The 20,811-nt window shown below is 47.9% G+C and overlaps 8 non-coding genes and 1 pseudogene across 8 annotated transcripts; all 9 read right to left on the reverse strand.

The window, feature by feature from the left end:
* Nucleotides 1–2,107: 2,107 nt before the first annotated feature.
* Nucleotides 2,108–2,277, reverse strand: LOC130351364 (U2 spliceosomal RNA; annotated as a pseudogene).
* Nucleotides 2,278–4,368: 2,091 nt separating this feature from the next.
* On the reverse strand, nucleotides 4,369–4,559 carry LOC130351324 (U2 spliceosomal RNA). The gene has a single exon (XR_008888055.1). It is a non-coding gene; the product is annotated as a U2 spliceosomal RNA (small nuclear RNA).
* Nucleotides 4,560–6,651: 2,092 nt separating this feature from the next.
* On the reverse strand, nucleotides 6,652–6,842 carry LOC130351326 (U2 spliceosomal RNA). Its single transcript, XR_008888056.1, has one exon. It is a non-coding gene; the product is annotated as a U2 spliceosomal RNA (small nuclear RNA).
* Nucleotides 6,843–8,934: 2,092 nt separating this feature from the next.
* Nucleotides 8,935–9,125, reverse strand: LOC130351327 (U2 spliceosomal RNA). The gene has a single exon (XR_008888057.1). It is a non-coding gene; the product is annotated as a U2 spliceosomal RNA (small nuclear RNA).
* A 2,079-nt stretch (nucleotides 9,126–11,204) lies between these two features.
* LOC130351328 (U2 spliceosomal RNA) lies at nucleotides 11,205–11,395 on the reverse strand. The gene has a single exon (XR_008888058.1). It is a non-coding gene; the product is annotated as a U2 spliceosomal RNA (small nuclear RNA).
* A 2,086-nt stretch (nucleotides 11,396–13,481) lies between these two features.
* Nucleotides 13,482–13,672, reverse strand: LOC130351329 (U2 spliceosomal RNA). The gene has a single exon (XR_008888059.1). It is a non-coding gene; the product is annotated as a U2 spliceosomal RNA (small nuclear RNA).
* A 2,074-nt stretch (nucleotides 13,673–15,746) lies between these two features.
* Nucleotides 15,747–15,937, reverse strand: LOC130351309 (U2 spliceosomal RNA). The gene has a single exon (XR_008888042.1). It is a non-coding gene; the product is annotated as a U2 spliceosomal RNA (small nuclear RNA).
* A 2,077-nt stretch (nucleotides 15,938–18,014) lies between these two features.
* On the reverse strand, nucleotides 18,015–18,205 carry LOC130351330 (U2 spliceosomal RNA). Its single transcript, XR_008888060.1, has one exon. It is a non-coding gene; the product is annotated as a U2 spliceosomal RNA (small nuclear RNA).
* Nucleotides 18,206–20,285: 2,080 nt separating this feature from the next.
* LOC130351331 (U2 spliceosomal RNA) lies at nucleotides 20,286–20,476 on the reverse strand. The gene has a single exon (XR_008888061.1). It is a non-coding gene; the product is annotated as a U2 spliceosomal RNA (small nuclear RNA).
* Between the last annotated feature and the right edge of the window lie 335 nt (nucleotides 20,477–20,811).

A 20,811-nucleotide genomic window follows, 5' to 3' on the forward strand; every position in this document is an offset into this window, starting at 1 on the left:
TGAGATCAGCCATGGGAATAAAAAGAGAGGTTAGTTCTGATACTAGTTACCAGTCTGGTCGGACGGGTCCTCTTCTCTGGCGCCTGTCGGCTCCTGTGGCTTCTCGTAGCGCCCTTCCAAGAACTCGTCGTAGACCGTGTTGGACGGAGTGTCCAGGATTTTCTTAACCTCTGGGTCCTGCAGCAGCTCCTCCATAGATTGAGCTTGGACTGGCTCTGCTTGGACCTGCTCCACTTGGGCCTGCTCCATCACCTCCTCTCCTTCTGAAGCCTCAAGGCTCTCGCAGACCTGCTCCATCTCCTCCTCCTCATCTGAAGCTTGAGGGGTTTCGCAGGTCTCGATTATCTTTCTTTTGTGGGACTCTTCTGATACGTTGTCCCTTCCTTTCCTCTTCCTCTGTATGGTACCTGGGGGAGGAAGCACAGGAAAGTCCTCCGAAGGGCGGGCACCAGCAGCTGGAGGGGGGTTAGGTGCTGCTGGGCCAGGAGAGAAAGGAGGCTGGGTGGGGCGGGGGGCTGGAGAGAGTGCCCGGGCAGGGGAGGACGGGGCAGGGGTGGGCCGGGCAGGGGAGGACGGGGCAGGGGTGGGCCGGGGTGGGGTACGGGGGGCAGGGGTGGGCCGGGGTGGGGTACGGGGGGCAGGGGTGGGGCGGGATGGGGCAGGAGGGGCGGGGGTGGGACGGGATGGGGCAGGAGGGGCAGGGGTGGGACGGGATGGGGCAGGAGGGGCAGGGGTGGGACGGGATGGGGCAGGGGTGGGACGGGATGGGGCAGGGGTGGGGCGGGATGGGGCAGGAGATGGGGCGGGAGGGGCAGGAGATGGGGCGGGAGGGGCAGGGGAGGGGCGGGACGGGGCAGGGGTGGTGGCTTTCGCCTTCTTACCCTCCTTGGTCGGCTTGGCCATCCGTGGTGTTGGCTCCGGAGCTGGGGCTGGCTTCGGTGCTCTCGCTGCCACAGATGCCCATGTTCTCTCCCTCTGGGGGCAGTCCTTGTAGCTGTGGGCTGCCAGTCCGCAGAGGTTGCAGGTCTTGCTCTTGGGGCAGTCCTTGGTCGTGTGACCTGTCACACGGCAATACCTGCAGGCATCCTCCGTACAGTCCTTGCCCTCGTGGCCCATCTTGCCACATCTCCTGCAGGTCTGCGGCATGTCCGGGTAGAAGATAAGTCCTGTGGAGTTGCCCAAGGAAAATGTCGTTGGCAGGTGCTGTAGTCCGTCTGGAGAAGCAGGGTTCTTGTTGAGTCTGACGACCACAGACCACTTGCAGGTCCAGTATCCGAGTGAGTTCAGGATGCGGGTGGGCTCCCTCACCACGGTGCAGAAGCGCTTCAGGAAGGTCGAGATGTCCGTGCCTGGGGTGTGTGGGTTCCGCATTGAAACCGTCACCCGCCTCTCCTCTCTTTGAATAAGGCAGTTGCCCACAAAGCGAGAGAAAGGGGATTCGGGACTCGCCGCTTTCACCACCTCCCAGTATCTTCTACAGGTCCCAATGGTGGCAAAGGTGATGTAGAAGATTCCCGAAAAGAAGGTTGCTATTCCCAGGGTGTCAGCCGTGGGGAAGCCTTGATCCGCCAGCATCTTCTTGCAGAACACGTCGTGGGACATGTCCGGCACCCTTCCGTCCACGGGCTTGAGCTTCAAGGCAACAGTCTGCCTCATCCAGGGCTCCAGGGTTGGAGCTTCCAGGTTAGGAATTCTGCCGCCCTTCTGCCTTGCCGTGGTGGAGGTTGAAGCTTGCTGTGGTTGGGGCTGGACCTGCAGGCCTTGCCCTGCAGCCTCCTGGGTGGACTTTCTGGTTGAGGCCATGGCTTCTTCCAGCAGGCTCTTTTCCGCTTCCTTGCTTGCTTGTGGAGAGAGGCTTCGCAAAGTCTTCTTTCCCGGGTGGGAGGAGCTATGCAGATCCGGTCCCGGTGGGAGGAGCTATGCAAATCCTTCTCCAGAGGCAGCGAGTTTCTTCGAAAAGATTCTGCGCCGCCTTCCTCTTCGCCGCTGTTCCGGAATTCACCGCCGATTCCCTTCTTCCAGGTTCTTCGTCGGCTTCTTCCGGAGCTGCAGTCTTCAAGATCTTCTCCTTCTTCAGATGTTCCGAGGCAGGCAGGAGACGATCTTCAGGTGGTATGCTCTAGAGAAATGCGGTTCTAATAAGAACGAAAAGTACTGCAATCGTACTACGCAAAATCTCTACCACAATGCTTGGAGTTCTTCAGACCGTAGCGATCTGAACAGAACTGATAAGAACAGATACTACACTTGATCTTAGCCAAAAGGCCGAGAAGCGATAACCGTGAAAGGGGCGGGCCCAACAAGGTCCCCTTCATGGGCACTATCACTGCTTGCTGTCAGGGAGGCTGCCAGACAATTTTCCATGCACACTCTGGGCTGGGGGGCAGTCAACCACCAGTACACACAGCAGAACCTAAACCCATACCATTATTGCTAAGCAGCAAGACAGGGGCCCATTGCACTCCCACGGGGCCTTTTTAAATGCAATCCATAACCCGGATTTGCCAGGAACCCTTCTTACTCCTCCTACTTGCATGTGACACTGGGCTTAGGATCTGCATAGGAAACACACACACAAGCACACACCTACCTTTGTTGCCTGCAGATGCCTCCTTGGCTGTCCCCAAACGGTATCAAACCAACACCCACGGGAAGCTGTAAGCATAGAGGACATGCCTGCACCCCATTGGACTTACCTGTGTGGGTTAAATCCGGGTTATTTGACAACCTATGGCGGTGATGGTTCTGCTCAGGCAGAGCAGTGCTGATGCTCCTCATAAAGCTGTCGCTGCTGTGAAGGTTCTAGGTGACATCACAAATCCCTTTGGTTACATACACAACAAAGCTGGGTTGTTGTTGTTTACACTCTGCAAGGCCTGTGGAAGTGAGTGACATCATAGCACTGTAGTTCTGAGGGTTCAAGATGGATGCAACAATCTCCTGTTGCTTCTATGAAGGCCGTAATAGACGACATCACCAAACAGCTCCATAGTCACATACACAGCAAAGGAGAGATGTTGTTTACACCTAGTGATGTCAGTGGTATTGAGTGACATCACAGCACAGTGCTAAGGCTCCTGGGCCTGGACACAGCAGCGGCTGCAATATCTCAACGGAGAATACGTTTATATCTATGTGTGTGTGTGCGCATATATATATATATATATATATATATATATATATATATATATATTTCTCCGCCGAAATCACTTTTAAACCCATTTCCACCTTTTTTTCCCTTCTCTTCCTCTTACTTTTTTTTCACGTTTTTTTACGTTTTTCTCCTTTTCGCCTCTTTTCTGGGCGTATTATTCTTCTTTTTCTTCTTTTTTTTCGTCTAATGCATACCCCATCAGTGCAGCAATGCTTATTCAATACCGCCAGCAGATGGAGACACTGGGGGATAATTTTCTAAGGATTTATACTGATTTTTCCTGTCTGAATTTGTCGCACAGAAAGTTGCAGGCCAAATATGTGTGACATTTCTGCGACTTTAGCTTCTAGAGCATTTTTACAACATTATACATAGGTGCTGAATACATAAAAAGCGACTGTTCAGCGACAGACAAGTCGCATCGGCTGAAAGTAGGCCAGAATGTCAGTCCATGTTGGAGCAGGTTTAGATACAGTCTAAAGCATAGATCTCAAAGTCTGTGCACAGAATTTAGCAAGGGCCTCGCACCTTCTGATGCATCAGGTAGGTGCACAATAGCATAGCCTAACCCTCTGTACTTTGGTCTATATTGATGCGGGACATAGACAGCCAGCTGATGACCAATCCATTAGTGCAATGGATGGCTGGAAGCATTTGTCTTTGCCTTTGCAATACCACAGAAGCAATGCATGGTCAATGTACAGCAATGACACACCTGTGTGAACAGCCAGGAGACCCCCCCCCCCCCCCCATGTTATGTTACATAGTTACATAGTTAGTACGGTCGAAAAAAGACATATGTCCATCACGTTCAACCAGGGAATTAAGGGGTAGGGGTGTGGCGCGATATTGGGGAAGGGATGAGATTTTATATTTCTTCATAAGCATTAATCTTATTTTGTCAATTAGGAACATTCAGCACCCACCCGCTATCAAGGCAGCTGCCTATCATGTCATGCCCTACCTGCACAGGTGTGCTGGCTACTCAAATGATCCAATTAAGGAGGCCATTTAGTCAGCAGCAGCAGAAGTCCTGTGCCTGGACGCTCCAACAGGGGCCAGACACAAGCAGAAGCAGAAGCAGCAGAAGCAGCAGCAGCACCACCTTTTGTTTTTTGGCTGCAGCAGCAGCAAGGCCCACAGGGCTGGCTAGCTGGCTAGCCAGCAAGCAGGTAGCAATGAAAGTAGGAATCTTTCTTTTTAACCCTGTAAGGGGGTGGTGCACTGTACCCGAAGATACTGCCATATCGGGTCAATGCATAGGGCGACGGAAGCAAGCTTCGAAATCGGCCCCCGTTCTCAAAAATCCATTTAATATATGGTCCCCAGATAGGGGACGTATCAGATATTAAACTGATAAGAACAGATACTACACTTGATCTTAGCCAAAAGGCCGAGAAGCGATAACCGTGAAAGGGGCGGGCCCAACAAGGTCCCCTTCATGGGCACTATCACTGCTTGCTGTCAGGGAGGCTGCCAGACAATTTTCCATGCACACTCTGGGCTGGGGGGCAGTCAACCACCAGTACACACAGCAGAACCTAAACCCATACCATTATTGCTAAGCAGCAAGACAGGGGCCCATTGCACTCCCACGGGGCCTTTTTAAATGCAATCCATAACCCGGATTTGCCAGGAACCCTTCTTACTCCTCCTACTTGCATGTGACACTGGGCTTAGGATCTGCATAGGAAACACACACACAAGCACACACCTACCTTTGTTGCCTGCAGATGCCTCCTTGGCTGTCCCCAAACGGTATCAAACCAACACCCACGGGAAGCTGTAAGCATAGAGGACATGCCTGCACCCCATTGGACTTACCTGTGTGGGTTAAATCCGGGTTATTTGACAACCTATGGCGGTGATGGTTCTGCTCAGGCAGAGCAGTGCTGATGCTCCTCATAAAGCTGTCGCTGCTGTGAAGGTTCTAGGTGACATCACAAATCCCTTTGGTTACATACACAACAAAGCTGGGTTGTTGTTGTTTACACTCTGCAAGGCCTGTGGAAGTGAGTGACATCATAGCACTGTAGTTCTGAGGGTTCAAGATGGATGCAACAATCTCCTGTTGCTTCTATGAAGGCCGTAATAGACGACATCACCAAACAGCTCCATAGTCACATACACAGCAAAGGAGAGATGTTGTTTACACCTAGTGATGTCAGTGGTATTGAGTGACATCACAGCACAGTGCTAAGGCTCCTGGGCCTGGACACAGCAGCGGCTGCAATATCTCAACGGAGAATACGTTTATATCTATGTGTGTGTGTGCGCATATATATATATATATATATATATATATATATATATATATATATATTCTCCGCCGAAATCACTTTTAAACCCATTTCCACCTTTTTTTCCCTTCTCTTCCTCTTACTTTTTTTTCACGTTTTTTTACGTTTTTCTCCTTTTCGCCTCTTTTCTGGGCGTATTATTCTTCTTTTTCTTCTTTTTTTTCGTCTAATGCATACCCCATCAGTGCAGCAATGCTTATTCAATACCGCCAGCAGATGGAGACACTGGGGGATAATTTTCTAAGGATTTATACTGATTTTTCCTGTCTGAATTTGTCGCACAGAAAGTTGCAGGCCAAATATGTGTGACATTTCTGCGACTTTAGCTTCTAGAGCATTTTTACAACATTATACATAGGTGCTGAATACATAAAAAGCGACTGTTCAGCGACAGACAAGTCGCATCGGCTGAAAGTAGGCCAGAATGTCAGTCCATGTTGGAGCAGGTTTAGATACAGTCTAAAGCATAGATCTCAAAGTCTGTGCACAGAATTTAGCAAGGGCCTCGCACCTTCTGATGCATCAGGTAGGTGCACAATAGCATAGCCTAACCCTCTGTACTTTGGTCTATATTGATGCGGGACATAGACAGCCAGCTGATGACCAATCCATTAGTGCAATGGATGGCTGGAAGCATTTGTCTTTGCCTTTGCAATACCACAGAAGCAATGCATGGTCAATGTACAGCAATGACACACCTGTGTGAACAGCCAGGAGACCCCCCCCCCCCCCCCATGTTATGTTACATAGTTACATAGTTAGTACGGTCGAAAAAAGACATATGTCCATCACGTTCAACCAGGGAATTAAGGGGTAGGGGTGTGGCGCGATATTGGGGAAGGGATGAGATTTTATATTTCTTCATAAGCATTAATCTTATTTTGTCAATTAGGAACATTCAGCACCCACCCGCTATCAAGGCAGCTGCCTATCATGTCATGCCCTACCTGCACAGGTGTGCTGGCTACTCAAATGATCCAATTAAGGAGGCCATTTAGTCAGCAGCAGCAGAAGTCCTGTGCCTGGACGCTCCAACAGGGGCCAGACACAAGCAGAAGCAGAAGCAGCAGAAGCAGCAGCAGCACCACCTTTTGTTTTTTGGCTGCAGCAGCAGCAAGGCCCACAGGGCTGGCTAGCTGGCTAGCCAGCAAGCAGGTAGCAATGAAAGTAGGAATCTTTCTTTTTAACCCTGTAAGGGGGTGGTGCACTGTACCCGAAGATACTGCCATATCGGGTCAATGCATAGGGCGACGGAAGCAAGCTTCGAAATCGGCCCCCGTTCTCAAAAATCCATTTAATATATGGTCCCCAGATAGGGGACGTATCAGATATTAAACTGATAAGAACAGATACTACACTTGATCTTAGCCAAAAGGCCGAGAAGCGATAACCGTGAAAGGGGCGGGCCCAACAAGGTCCCCTTCATGGGCACTATCACTGCTTGCTGTCAGGGAGGCTGCCAGACAATTTTCCATGCACACTCTGGGCTGGGGGGCAGTCAACCACCAGTACACACAGCAGAACCTAAACCCATACCATTATTGCTAAGCAGCAAGACAGGGGCCCATTGCACTCCCACGGGGCCTTTTTAAATGCAATCCATAACCCGGATTTGCCAGGAACCCTTCTTACTCCTCCTACTTGCATGTGACACTGGGCTTAGGATCTGCATAGGAAACACACACACAAGCACACACCTACCTTTGTTGCCTGCAGATGCCTCCTTGGCTGTCCCCAAACGGTATCAAACCAACACCCACGGGAAGCTGTAAGCATAGAGGACATGCCTGCACCCCATTGGACTTACCTGTGTGGGTTAAATCCGGGTTATTTGACAACCTATGGCGGTGATGGTTCTGCTCAGGCAGAGCAGTGCTGATGCTCCTCATAAAGCTGTCGCTGCTGTGAAGGTTCTAGGTGACATCACAAATCCCTTTGGTTACATACACAACAAAGCTGGGTTGTTGTTGTTTACACTCTGCAAGGCCTGTGGAAGTGAGTGACATCATAGCACTGTAGTTCTGAGGGTTCAAGATGGATGCAACAATCTCCTGTTGCTTCTATGAAGGCCGTAATAGACGACATCACCAAACAGCTCCATAGTCACATACACAGCAAAGGAGAGATGTTGTTTACACCTAGTGATGTCAGTGGTATTGAGTGACATCACAGCACAGTGCTAAGGCTCCTGGGCCTGGACACAGCAGCGGCTGCAATATCTCAACGGAGAATACGTTTATATCTATGTGTGTGTGTGCGCATATATATATATATATATATATATATATATATATATATATATATATTCTCCGCCGAAATCACTTTTAAACCCATTTCCACCTTTTTTTCCCTTCTCTTCCTCTTACTTTTTTTTCACGTTTTTTTACGTTTTTCTCCTTTTCGCCTCTTTTCTGGGCGTATTATTCTTCTTTTTCTTCTTTTTTTTCGTCTAATGCATACCCCATCAGTGCAGCAATGCTTATTCAATACCGCCAGCAGATGGAGACACTGGGGGATAATTTTCTAAGGATTTATACTGATTTTTCCTGTCTGAATTTGTCGCACAGAAAGTTGCAGGCCAAATATGTGTGACATTTCTGCGACTTTAGCTTCTAGAGCATTTTTACAACATTATACATAGGTGCTGAATACATAAAAAGCGACTGTTCAGCGACAGACAAGTCGCATCGGCTGAAAGTAGGCCAGAATGTCAGTCCATGTTGGAGCAGGTTTAGATACAGTCTAAAGCATAGATCTCAAAGTCTGTGCACAGAATTTAGCAAGGGCCTCGCACCTTCTGATGCATCAGGTAGGTGCACAATAGCATAGCCTAACCCTCTGTACTTTGGTCTATATTGATGCGGGACATAGACAGCCAGCTGATGACCAATCCATTAGTGCAATGGATGGCTGGAAGCATTTGTCTTTGCCTTTGCAATACCACAGAAGCAATGCATGGTCAATGTACAGCAATGACACACCTGTGTGAACAGCCAGGAGACCCCCCCCCCCCCCCCATGTTATGTTACATAGTTACATAGTTAGTACGGTCGAAAAAAGACATATGTCCATCACGTTCAACCAGGGAATTAAGGGGTAGGGGTGTGGCGCGATATTGGGGAAGGGATGAGATTTTATATTTCTTCATAAGCATTAATCTTATTTTGTCAATTAGGAACATTCAGCACCCACCCGCTATCAAGGCAGCTGCCTATCATGTCATGCCCTACCTGCACAGGTGTGCTGGCTACTCAAATGATCCAATTAAGGAGGCCATTTAGTCAGCAGCAGCAGAAGTCCTGTGCCTGGACGCTCCAACAGGGGCCAGACACAAGCAGAAGCAGAAGCAGCAGAAGCAGCAGCAGCACCACCTTTTGTTTTTTGGCTGCAGCAGCAGCAAGGCCCACAGGGCTGGCTAGCTGGCTAGCCAGCAAGCAGGTAGCAATGAAAGTAGGAATCTTTCTTTTTAACCCTGTAAGGGGGTGGTGCACTGTACCCGAAGATACTGCCATATCGGGTCAATGCATAGGGCGACGGAAGCAAGCTTCGAAATCGGCCCCCGTTCTCAAAAATCCATTTAATATATGGTCCCCAGATAGGGGACGTATCAGATATTAAACTGATAAGAACAGATACTACACTTGATCTTAGCCAAAAGGCCGAGAAGCGATAACCGTGAAAGGGGCGGGCCCAACAAGGTCCCCTTCATGGGCACTATCACTGCTTGCTGTCAGGGAGGCTGCCAGACAATTTTCCATGCACACTCTGGGCTGGGGGGCAGTCAACCACCAGTACACACAGCAGAACCTAAACCCATACCATTATTGCTAAGCAGCAAGACAGGGGCCCATTGCACTCCCACGGGGCCTTTTTAAATGCAATCCATAACCCGGATTTGCCAGGAACCCTTCTTACTCCTCCTACTTGCATGTGACACTGGGCTTAGGATCTGCATAGGAAACACACACACAAGCACACACCTACCTTTGTTGCCTGCAGATGCCTCCTTGGCTGTCCCCAAACGGTATCAAACCAACACCCACGGGAAGCTGTAAGCATAGAGGACATGCCTGCACCCCATTGGACTTACCTGTGTGGGTTAAATCCGGGTTATTTGACAACCTATGGCGGTGATGGTTCTGCTCAGGCAGAGCAGTGCTGATGCTCCTCATAAAGCTGTCGCTGCTGTGAAGGTTCTAGGTGACATCACAAATCCCTTTGGTTACATACACAACAAAGCTGGGTTGTTGTTGTTTACACTCTGCAAGGCCTGTGGAAGTGAGTGACATCATAGCACTGTAGTTCTGAGGGTTCAAGATGGATGCAACAATCTCCTGTTGCTTCTATGAAGGCCGTAATAGACGACATCACCAAACAGCTCCATAGTCACATACACAGCAAAGGAGAGATGTTGTTTACACCTAGTGATGTCAGTGGTATTGAGTGACATCACAGCACAGTGCTAAGGCTCCTGGGCCTGGACACAGCAGCGGCTGCAATATCTCAACGGAGAATACGTTTATATCTATGTGTGTGTGTGCGCATATATATATATATATATATATATATATATATTTCTCCGCCGAAATCACTTTTAAACCCATTTCCACCTTTTTTTCCCTTCTCTTCCTCTTACTTTTTTTTCACGTTTTTTTACGTTTTTCTCCTTTTCGCCTCTTTTCTGGGCGTATTATTCTTCTTTTTCTTCTTTTTTTTCGTCTAATGCATACCCCATCAGTGCAGCAATGCTTATTCAATACCGCCAGCAGATGGAGACACTGGGGGATAATTTTCTAAGGATTTATACTGATTTTTCCTGTCTGAATTTGTCGCACAGAAAGTTGCAGGCCAAATATGTGTGACATTTCTGCGACTTTAGCTTCTAGAGCATTTTTACAACATTATACATAGGTGCTGAATACATAAAAAGCGACTGTTCAGCGACAGACAAGTCGCATCGGCTGAAAGTAGGCCAGAATGTCAGTCCATGTTGGAGCAGGTTTAGATACAGTCTAAAGCATAGATCTCAAAGTCTGTGCACAGAATTTAGCAAGGGCCTCGCACCTTCTGATGCATCAGGTAGGTGCACAATAGCATAGCCTAACCCTCTGTACTTTGGTCTATATTGATGCGGGACATAGACAGCCAGCTGATGACCAATCCATTAGTGCAATGGATGGCTGGAAGCATTTGTCTTTGCCTTTGCAATACCACAGAAGCAATGCATGGTCAATGTACAGCAATGACACACCTGTGTGAACAGCCAGGAGACCCCCCCCCCCCCCCCATGTTATGTTACATAGTTACATAGTTAGTACGGTCGAAAAAAGACATATGTCCATCACGTTCAACCAGGGAATTAAGGGGTAGGGGTGTGGCGCGATATTGGGGAAGGGATGAGATTTTATATTTCTTCATAAGCATTAATCTTATTTTGTCAATTAGGAACATTCAGCACCCACCCGCTATCAAGGCAGCTGCCTATCATGTCATGCCCTACCTGCACAGGTGTGCTGGCTACTCAAATGATCCAATTAAGGAGGCCATTTAGTCAGCAGCAGCAGAAGTCCTGTGCCTGGACGCTCCAACAGGGGCCAGACACAAGCAGAAGCAGAAGCAGCAGAAGCAGCAGCAGCACCACCTTTTGTTTTTTGGCTGCAGCAGCAGCAAGGCCCACAGGGCTGGCTAGCTGGCTAGCCAGCAAGCAGGTAGCAATGAAAGTAGGAATCTTTCTTTTTAACCCTGTAAGGGGGTGGTGCACTGTACCCGAAGATACTGCCATATCGGGTCAATGCATAGGGCGACGGAAGCAAGCTTCGAAATCGGCCCCCGTTCTCAAAAATCCATTTAATATATGGTCCCCAGATAGGGGACGTATCAGATATTAAACTGATAAGAACAGATACTACACTTGATCTTAGCCAAAAGGCCGAGAAGCGATAACCGTGAAAGGGGCGGGCCCAACAAGGTCCCCTTCATGGGCACTATCACTGCTTGCTGTCAGGGAGGCTGCCAGACAATTTTCCATGCACACTCTGGGCTGGGGGGCAGTCAACCACCAGTACACACAGCGAACCTAAACCCATACCATTATTGCTAAGCAGCAAGACAGGGGCCCATTGCACTCCCACGGGGCCTTTTTAAATGCAATCCATAACCCGGATTTGCCAGGAACCCTTCTTACTCCTCCTACTTGCATGTGACACTGGGCTTAGGATCTGCATAGGAAACACACACACAAGCACACACCTACCTTTGTTGCCTGCAGATGCCTCCTTGGCTGTCCCCAAACGGTATCAAACCAACACCCACGGGAAGCTGTAAGCATAGAGGACATGCCTGCACCCCATTGGACTTACCTGTGTGGGTTAAATCCGGGTTATTTGACAACCTATGGCGGTGATGGTTCTGCTCAGGCAGAGCAGTGCTGATGCTCCTCATAAAGCTGTCGCTGCTGTGAAGGTTCTAGGTGACATCACAAATCCCTTTGGTTACATACACAACAAAGCTGGGTTGTTGTTGTTTACACTCTGCAAGGCCTGTGGAAGTGAGTGACATCATAGCACTGTAGTTCTGAGGGTTCAAGATGGATGCAACAATCTCCTGTTGCTTCTATGAAGGCCGTAATAGACGACATCACCAAACAGCTCCATAGTCACATACACAGCAAAGGAGAGATGTTGTTTACACCTAGTGATGTCAGTGGTATTGAGTGACATCACAGCACAGTGCTAAGGCTCCTGGGCCTGGACACAGCAGCGGCTGCAATATCTCAACGGAGAATACGTTTATATCTATGTGTGTGTGTGCGCATATATATATATATATATATATATATATATATATATTTCTCCGCCGAAATCACTTTTAAACCCATTTCCACCTTTTTTTCCCTTCTCTTCCTCTTACTTTTTTTTCACGTTTTTTTACGTTTTTCTCCTTTTCGCCTCTTTTCTGGGCGTATTATTCTTCTTTTTCTTCTTTTTTTTCGTCTAATGCATACCCCATCAGTGCAGCAATGCTTATTCAATACCGCCAGCAGATGGAGACACTGGGGGATAATTTTCTAAGGATTTATACAGATTTTTCCTGTCTGAATTTGTCGCACAGAAAGTTGCAGGCCAAATATGTGTGACATTTCTGCGACTTTAGCTTCTAGAGCATTTTTACAACATTATACATAGGTGCTGAATACATAAAAAGCGACTGTTCAGCGACAGACAAGTCGCATCGGCTGAAAGTAGGCCAGAATGTCAGTCCATGTTGGAGCAGGTTTAGATACAGTCTAAAGCATAGATCTCAAAGTCTGTGCACAGAATTTAGCAAGGGCCTCGCACCTTCTGATGCATCAGGTAGGTGCACAATAGCATAGCCTAACCCTCTGTACTTTGGTCTATATTGATGCGGGACATAGACAGCCAGCTGATGACCAATCCATTAGTGCAATGGATGGCTGGAAGCATTTGTCTTTGCCTTTGCAATACCACAGAAGCAATGCATGGTCAATGTACAGCAATGACACACCTGTGTGAACAGCCAGGAGACCCCCCCCCCCCCCCCCCCCATGTTATGTTACATAGTTACATAGTTAGTACGGTCGAAAAAAGACATATGTCCATCACGTTCAACCAGGGAATTAAGGGGTAGGGGTGTGGCGCGATATTGGGGAAGGGATGAGATTTTATATTTCTTCATAAGCATTAATCTTATTTTGTCAATTAGGAACATTCAGCACCCACCCGCTATCAAGGCAGCTGCCTATCATGTCATGCCCTACCTGCACAGGTGTGCTGGCTACTCAAATGATCCAATTAAGGAGGCCATTTAGTCAGCAGCAGCAGAAGTCCTGTGCCTGGACGCTCCAACAGGGGCCAGACACAAGCAGAAGCAGAAGCAGCAGAAGCAGCAGCAGCACCACCTTTTGTTTTTTGGCTGCAGCAGCAGCAAGGCCCACAGGGCTGGCTAGCTGGCTAGCCAGCAAGCAGGTAGCAATGAAAGTAGGAATCTTTCTTTTTAACCCTGTAAGGGGGTGGTGCACTGTACCCGAAGATACTGCCATATCGGGTCAATGCATAGGGCGACGGAAGCAAGCTTCGAAATCGGCCCCCGTTCTCAAAAATCCATTTAATATATGGTCCCCAGATAGGGGACGTATCAGATATTAAACTGATAAGAACAGATACTACACTTGATCTTAGCCAAAAGGCCGAGAAGCGATAACCGTGAAAGGGGCGGGCCCAACAAGGTCCCCTTCATGGGCACTATCACTGCTTGCTGTCAGGGAGGCTGCCAGACAATTTTCCATGCACACTCTGGGCTGGGGGGCAGTCAACCACCAGTACACACAGCAGAACCTAAACCCATACCATTATTGCTAAGCAGCAAGACAGGGGCCCATTGCACTCCCACGGGGCCTTTTTAAATGCAATCCATAACCCGGATTTGCCAGGAACCCTTCTTACTCCTCCTACTTGCATGTGACACTGGGCTTAGGATCTGCATAGGAAACACACACACAAGCACACACCTACCTTTGTTGCCTGCAGATGCCTCCTTGGCTGTCCCCAAACGGTATCAAACCAACACCCACGGGAAGCTGTAAGCATAGAGGACATGCCTGCACCCCATTGGACTTACCTGTGTGGGTTAAATCCGGGTTATTTGACAACCTATGGCGGTGATGGTTCTGCTCAGGCAGAGCAGTGCTGATGCTCCTCATAAAGCTGTCGCTGCTGTGAAGGTTCTAGGTGACATCACAAATCCCTTTGGTTACATACACAACAAAGCTGGGTTGTTGTTGTTTACACTCTGCAAGGCCTGTGGAAGTGAGTGACATCATAGCACTGTAGTTCTGAGGGTTCAAGATGGATGCAACAATCTCCTGTTGCTTCTATGAAGGCCGTAATAGACGACATCACCAAACAGCTCCATAGTCACATACACAGCAAAGGAGAGATGTTGTTTACACCTAGTGATGTCAGTGGTATTGAGTGACATCACAGCACAGTGCTAAGGCTCCTGGGCCTGGACACAGCAGCGGCTGCAATATCTCAACGGAGAATACGTTTATATCTATGTGTGTGTGTGCGCATATATATATATATATATATATATATATATTTCTCCGCCGAAATCACTTTTAAACCCATTTCCACCTTTTTTTCCCTTCTCTTCCTCTTACTTTTTTTTCACGTTTTTTTACGTTTTTCTCCTTTTCGCCTCTTTTCTGGGCGTATTATTCTTCTTTTTCTTCTTTTTTTTCGTCTAATGCATACCCCATCAGTGCAGCAATGCTTATTCAATACCGCCAGCAGATGGAGACACTGGGGGATAATTTTCTAAGGATTTATACTGATTTTTCCTGTCTGAATTTGTCGCACAGAAAGTTGCAGGCCAAATATGTGTGACATTTCTGCGACTTTAGCTTCTAGAGCATTTTTACAACATTATACATAGGTGCTGAATACATAAAAAGCGACTGTTCAGCGACAGACAAGTCGCATCGGCTGAAAGTAGGCCAGAATGTCAGTCCATGTTGGAGCAGGTTTAGATACAGTCTAAAGCATAGATCTCAAAGTCTGTGCACAGAATTTAGCAAGGGCCTCGCACCTTCTGATGCATCAGGTAGGTGCACAATAGCATAGCCTAACCCTCTGTACTTTGGTCTATATTGATGCGGGACATAGACAGCCAGCTGATGACCAATCCATTAGTGCAATGGATGGCTGGAAGCATTTGTCTTTGCCTTTGCAATACCACAGAAGCAATGCATGGTCAATGTACAGCAATGACACACCTGTGTGAACAGCCAGGAGACCCCCCCCCCCCCATGTTATGTTACATAGTTACATAGTTAGTACGGTCGAAAAAAGACATATGTCCATCACGTTCAACCAGGGAATTAAGGGGTAGGGGTGTGGCGCGATATTGGGGAAGGGATGAGATTTTATATTTCTTCATAAGCATTAATCTTATTTTGTCAATTAGGAACATTCAGCACCCACCCGCTATCAAGGCAGCTGCCTATCATGTCATGCCCTACCTGCACAGGTGTGCTGGCTACTCAAATGATCCAATTAAGGAGGCCATTTAGTCAGCAGCAGCAGAAGTCCTGTGCCTGGACGCTCCAACAGGGGCCAGACACAAGCAGAAGCAGAAGCAGCAGAAGCAGCAGCAGCACCACCTTTTGTTTTTTGGCTGCAGCAGCAGCAAGGCCCACAGGGCTGGCTAGCTGGCTAGCCAGCAAGCAGGTAGCAATGAAAGTAGGAATCTTTCTTTTTAACCCTGTAAGGGGGTGGTGCACTGTACCCGAAGATACTGCCATATCGGGTCAATGCATAGGGCGACGGAAGCAAGCTTCGAAATCGGCCCCCGTTCTCAAAAATCTATTTAATATATGGTCCCCAGATAGGGGACGTATCAGATATTAAACTGATAAGAACAGATACTACACTTGATCTTAGCCAAAAGGCCGAGAAGCGATAACCGTGAAAGGGGCGGGCCCAACAAGGTCCCCTTCATGGGCACTATCACTGCTTGCTGTCAGGGAGGCTGCCAGACAATTTTCCATGCACACTCTGGGCTGGGGGGCAGTCAACCACCAGTACACACAGCAGAACCTAAACCCATACCATTATTGCTAAGCAGCAAGACAGGGGCCCATTGCACTCCCACGGGGCCTTTTTAAATGCAATCCATAACCCGGATTTGCCAGGAACCCTTCTTACTCCTCCTACTTGCATGTGACACTGGGCTTAGGATCTGCATAGGAAACACACACACAAGCACACACCTACCTTTGTTGCCTGCAGATGCCTCCTTGGCTGTCCCCAAACGGTATCAAACCAACACCCACGGGAAGCTGTAAGCATAGAGGACATGCCTGCACCCCATTGGACTTACCTGTGTGGGTTAAATCCGGGTTATTTGACAACCTATGGCGGTGATGGTTCTGCTCAGGCAGAGCAGTGCTGATGCTCCTCATAAAGCTGTCGCTGCTGTGAAGGTTCTAGGTGACATCACAAATCCCTTTGGTTACATACACAACAAAGCTGGGTTGTTGTTGTTTACACTCTGCAAGGCCTGTGGAAGTGAGTGACATCATAGCACTGTAGTTCTGAGGGTTCAAGATGGATGCAACAATCTCCTGTTGCTTCTATGAAGGCCGTAATAGACGACATCACCAAACAGCTCCATAGTCACATACACAGCAAAGGAGAGATGTTGTTTACACCTAGTGATGTCAGTGGTATTGAGTGACATCACAGCACAGTGATAAGGCTCCTGGGCCTGGACACAGCAGCGGCTGCAATATCTCAACGGAGAATACGTTTATATCTATGTGTGTGTGTGCGCATATATATATATATATATATATATATATATATATATATATATATATTTCTCCGCCGAAATCACTTTTAAACCCATTTCCACCTTTTTTTCCCTTCTCTTCCTCTTACTTTTTTTTCACGTTTTTTTACGTTTTTCTCCTTTTCGCCTCTTTTCTGGGCGTATTATTCTTCTTTTTCTTCTTTTTTTTCGTCTAATGCATACCCCATCAGTGCAGCAATGCTTATTCAATACCGCCAGCAGATGGAGACACTGGGGGATAATTTTCTAAGGATTTATACTGATTTTTCCTGTCTGAATTTGTCGCACAGAAAGTTGCAGGCCAAATATGTGTGACATTTCTGCGACTTTAGCTTCTAGAGCATTTTTACAACATTATACATAGGTGCTGAATACATAAAAAGCGACTGTTCAGCGACAGACAAGTCGCATCGGCTGAAAGTAGGCCAGAATGTCAGTCCATGTTGGAGCAGGTTTAGATACAGTCTAAAGCATAGATCTCAAAGTCTGTGCACAGAATTTAGCAAGGGCCTCGCACCTTCTGATGCATCAGGTAGGTGCACAATAGCATAGCCTAACCCTCTGTACTTTGGTCTATATTGATGCGGGACATAGACAGCCAGCTGATGACCAATCCATTAGTGCAATGGATGGCTGGAAGCATTTGTCTTTGCCTTTGCAATACCACAGAAGCAATGCATGGTCAATGTACAGCAATGACACACCTGTGTGAACAGCCAGGAGACCCCCCCCCATGTTATGTTACATAGTTACATAGTTAGTACGGTCGAAAAAAGACATATGTCCATCACGTTCAACCAGGGAATTAAGGGGTAGGGGTGTGGCGCGATATTGGGGAAGGGATGAGATTTTATATTTCTTCATAAGCATTAATCTTATTTTGTCAATTAGGAACATTCAGCACCCACCCGCTATCAAGGCAGCTGCCTATCATGTCATGCCCTACCTGCACAGGTGTGCTGGCTACTCAAATGATCCAATTAAGGAGGCCATTTAGTCAGCAGCAGCAGAAGTCCTGTGCCTGGACGCTCCAACAGGGGCCAGACACAAGCAGAAGCAGAAGCAGCAGCAGCACCACCTTTTGTTTTTTGGCTGCAGCAGCAGCAAGGCCCACAGGGCTGGCTAGCTGGCTAGCCAGCAAGCAGGTAGCAATGAAAGTAGGAATCTTTCTTTTTAACCCTGTAAGGGGGTGGTGCACTGTACCCGAAGATACTGCCATATCGGGTCAATGCATAGGGCGACGGAAGCAAGCTTCGAAATCGGCCCCCGTTCTCAAAAATCCATTTAATATATGGTCCCCAGATAGGGGACGTATCAGATATTAAACTGATAAGAACAGATACTACACTTGATCTTAGCCAAAAGGCCGAGAAGCGATAACCGTGAAAGGGGCGGGCCCAACAAGGTCCCCTTCATGGGCACTATCACTGCTTGCTGTCAGGGAGGCTGCCAGACAATTTTCCATGCACACTCTGGGCTGGGGGGCAGTCAACCACCAGTACACACAGCAGAACCTAAACCCATACCATTATTGCTAAGCAGCAAGACAGGGGCCCATTGCACTCCCACGGGGCCTTTTTAAATGCAATCCATAACCCGGATTTGCCAGGAACCCTTCTTACTCCTCCTACTTGCATGTGACACTGGGCTTAGGATCTGCATAGGAAACACACACACAAGCACACACCTACCTTTGTTGCCTGCAGATGCCTCCTTGGCTGTCCCCAAACGGTATCAAACCAACACCCACGGGAAGCTGTAAGCATAGAGGACATGCCTGCACCCCATTGGACTTACCTGTGTGGGTTAAATCCGGGTTATTTGACAACCTATGGCGGTGATGGTTCTGCTCAGGCAGAGCAGTGCTGATGCTCCTCATAAAGCTGTCGCTGCTGTGAAGGTTCTAGGTGACATCACAAATCCCTTTGGTTACATACACAACAAAGCTGGGTTGTTGTTGTTTACACTCTGCAAGGCCTGTGGAAGTGAGTGACATCATAGCACTGTAGTTCTGAGGGTTCAAGATGGATGCAACAATCTCCTGTTGCTTCTATGAAGGCCGTAATAGACGACATCACCAAACAGCTCCATAGTCACATACACAGCAAAGGAGAGATGTTGTTTACACCTAGTGATGTCAGTGGTATTGAGTGACATCACAGCACAGTGCTAAGGCTCCTGGGCCTGGACACAGCAGCGGCTGCAATATCTCAACGGAGAATACGTTTATATCTATGTGTGTGTGTGCGCATATATATATATATATATATATATATATATATATATATATTTCTCCGCCGAAATCACTTTTAAACCCATTTCCACCTTTTTTTCCCTTCTCTTCCTCTTACTTTTTTTTCACGTTTTTTTACGTTTTTCTCCTTTTCGCCTCTTTTCTGGGCGTATTATTCTTCTTTTTCTTCTTTTTTTTCGTCTAATGCATACCCCATCAGTGCAGCAATGCTTATTCAATACCGCCAGCAGATGGAGACACTGGGGGATAATTTTCTAAGGATTTATACTGATTTTTCCTGTCTGAATTTGTCGCACAGAAAGTTGCAGGCCAAATATGTGTGACATTTCTGCGACTTTAGCTTCTAGAGCATTTTTACAACATTATACATAGGTGCTGAATACATAAAAAGCGACTGTTCAGCGACAGACAAGTCGCATCGGCTGAAAGTAGGCCAGAATGTCAGTCCATGTTGGAGCAGGTTTAGATACAGTCTAAAGCATAGATCTCAAAGTCTGTGCACAGAATTTAGCAAGGGCCTCGCACCTTCTGATGCATCAGGTAGGTGCACAATAGCATAGCCTAACCCTCTGTACTTTGGTCTATATTGATGCGGGACATAGACAGCCAGCTGATGACCAATCCATTAGTGCAATGGATGGCTGGAAGCATTTGTCTTTGCCTTTGCAATACCACAGAAGCAATGCATGGTCAATGTACAGCAATGACACACCTGTGTGAACAGCCAGGAGACCCCCCCCCCCCCCCCCCATGTTATGTTACATAGTTACATAGTTAGTACGGTCGAAAAAAGACATATGTCCATCACGTTCAACCAGGGAATTAAGGGGTAGGGGTGTGGCGCGATATTGGGGAAGGGATGAGATTTTATATTTCTTCATAAGCATTAATCTTATTTTGTCAATTAGGAACATTCAGCACCCACCCGCTATCAAGGCAGCTGCCTATCATGTCATGCCCTACCTGCACAGGTGTGCTGGCTACTCAAATGATCCAATTAAGGAGGCCATTTAGTCAGCAGCAGCAGAAGTCCTGTGCCTGGACACTCCAACAGGGGCCAGACACAAGCAGAAGCAGAAGCAGCAGAAGCACCACCTTTTGTTTTTTGGCTGCAGCAGCAGCAAGGCCCACAGGGCTGGCTAGCTGGCTAGCCAGCAAGCAGGTAGCAATGAAAGTAGGAATCTTTCTTTTTAACCCTGTAAGGGGGTGGTGCACTGTACCCGAAGATACTGCCATATCGGGTCAATGCATAGGGCGACGGAAGCAAGCTTCGAAATCGGCCCCCGTTCTCAAAAATCCATTTAATATATGGTCCCCAGATAGGGGACGTATCAGATATTAAACTGATAAGAACAGATACTACACTTGATCTTAGCCAAAAGGCCGAGAAGCGATAACCGTGAAAGGGGCGGGCCCAACAAGGTCCCCTTCATGGGCACTATCACTGCTTGCTGTCAGGGAGGCTGCCAGACAATTTTCCATGCACACTCTGGGCTGGGGGGCAGTCAACCACCAGTACACACAGCAGAACCTAAACCCATACCATTATTGCTAAGCAGCAAGACAGGGGCCCATTGCACTCCCACGGGGCCTTTTTAAATGCAATCCATAACCCGGATTTGCCAGGAACCCTTCTTACTCCTCCTACTTGCATGTGACACTGGGCTTAGGATCTGCATAGGAAACACACACACAAGCACACACCTACCTTTGTTGCCTGCAGATGCCTC

The sequence above is a fragment of the Hyla sarda genome, unplaced genomic scaffold, assembly GCF_029499605.1.
Source record: "Hyla sarda isolate aHylSar1 unplaced genomic scaffold, aHylSar1.hap1 scaffold_969, whole genome shotgun sequence".
In the NCBI taxonomy this organism is placed as follows: Eukaryota; Metazoa; Chordata; class Amphibia; order Anura; family Hylidae; genus Hyla; species Hyla sarda.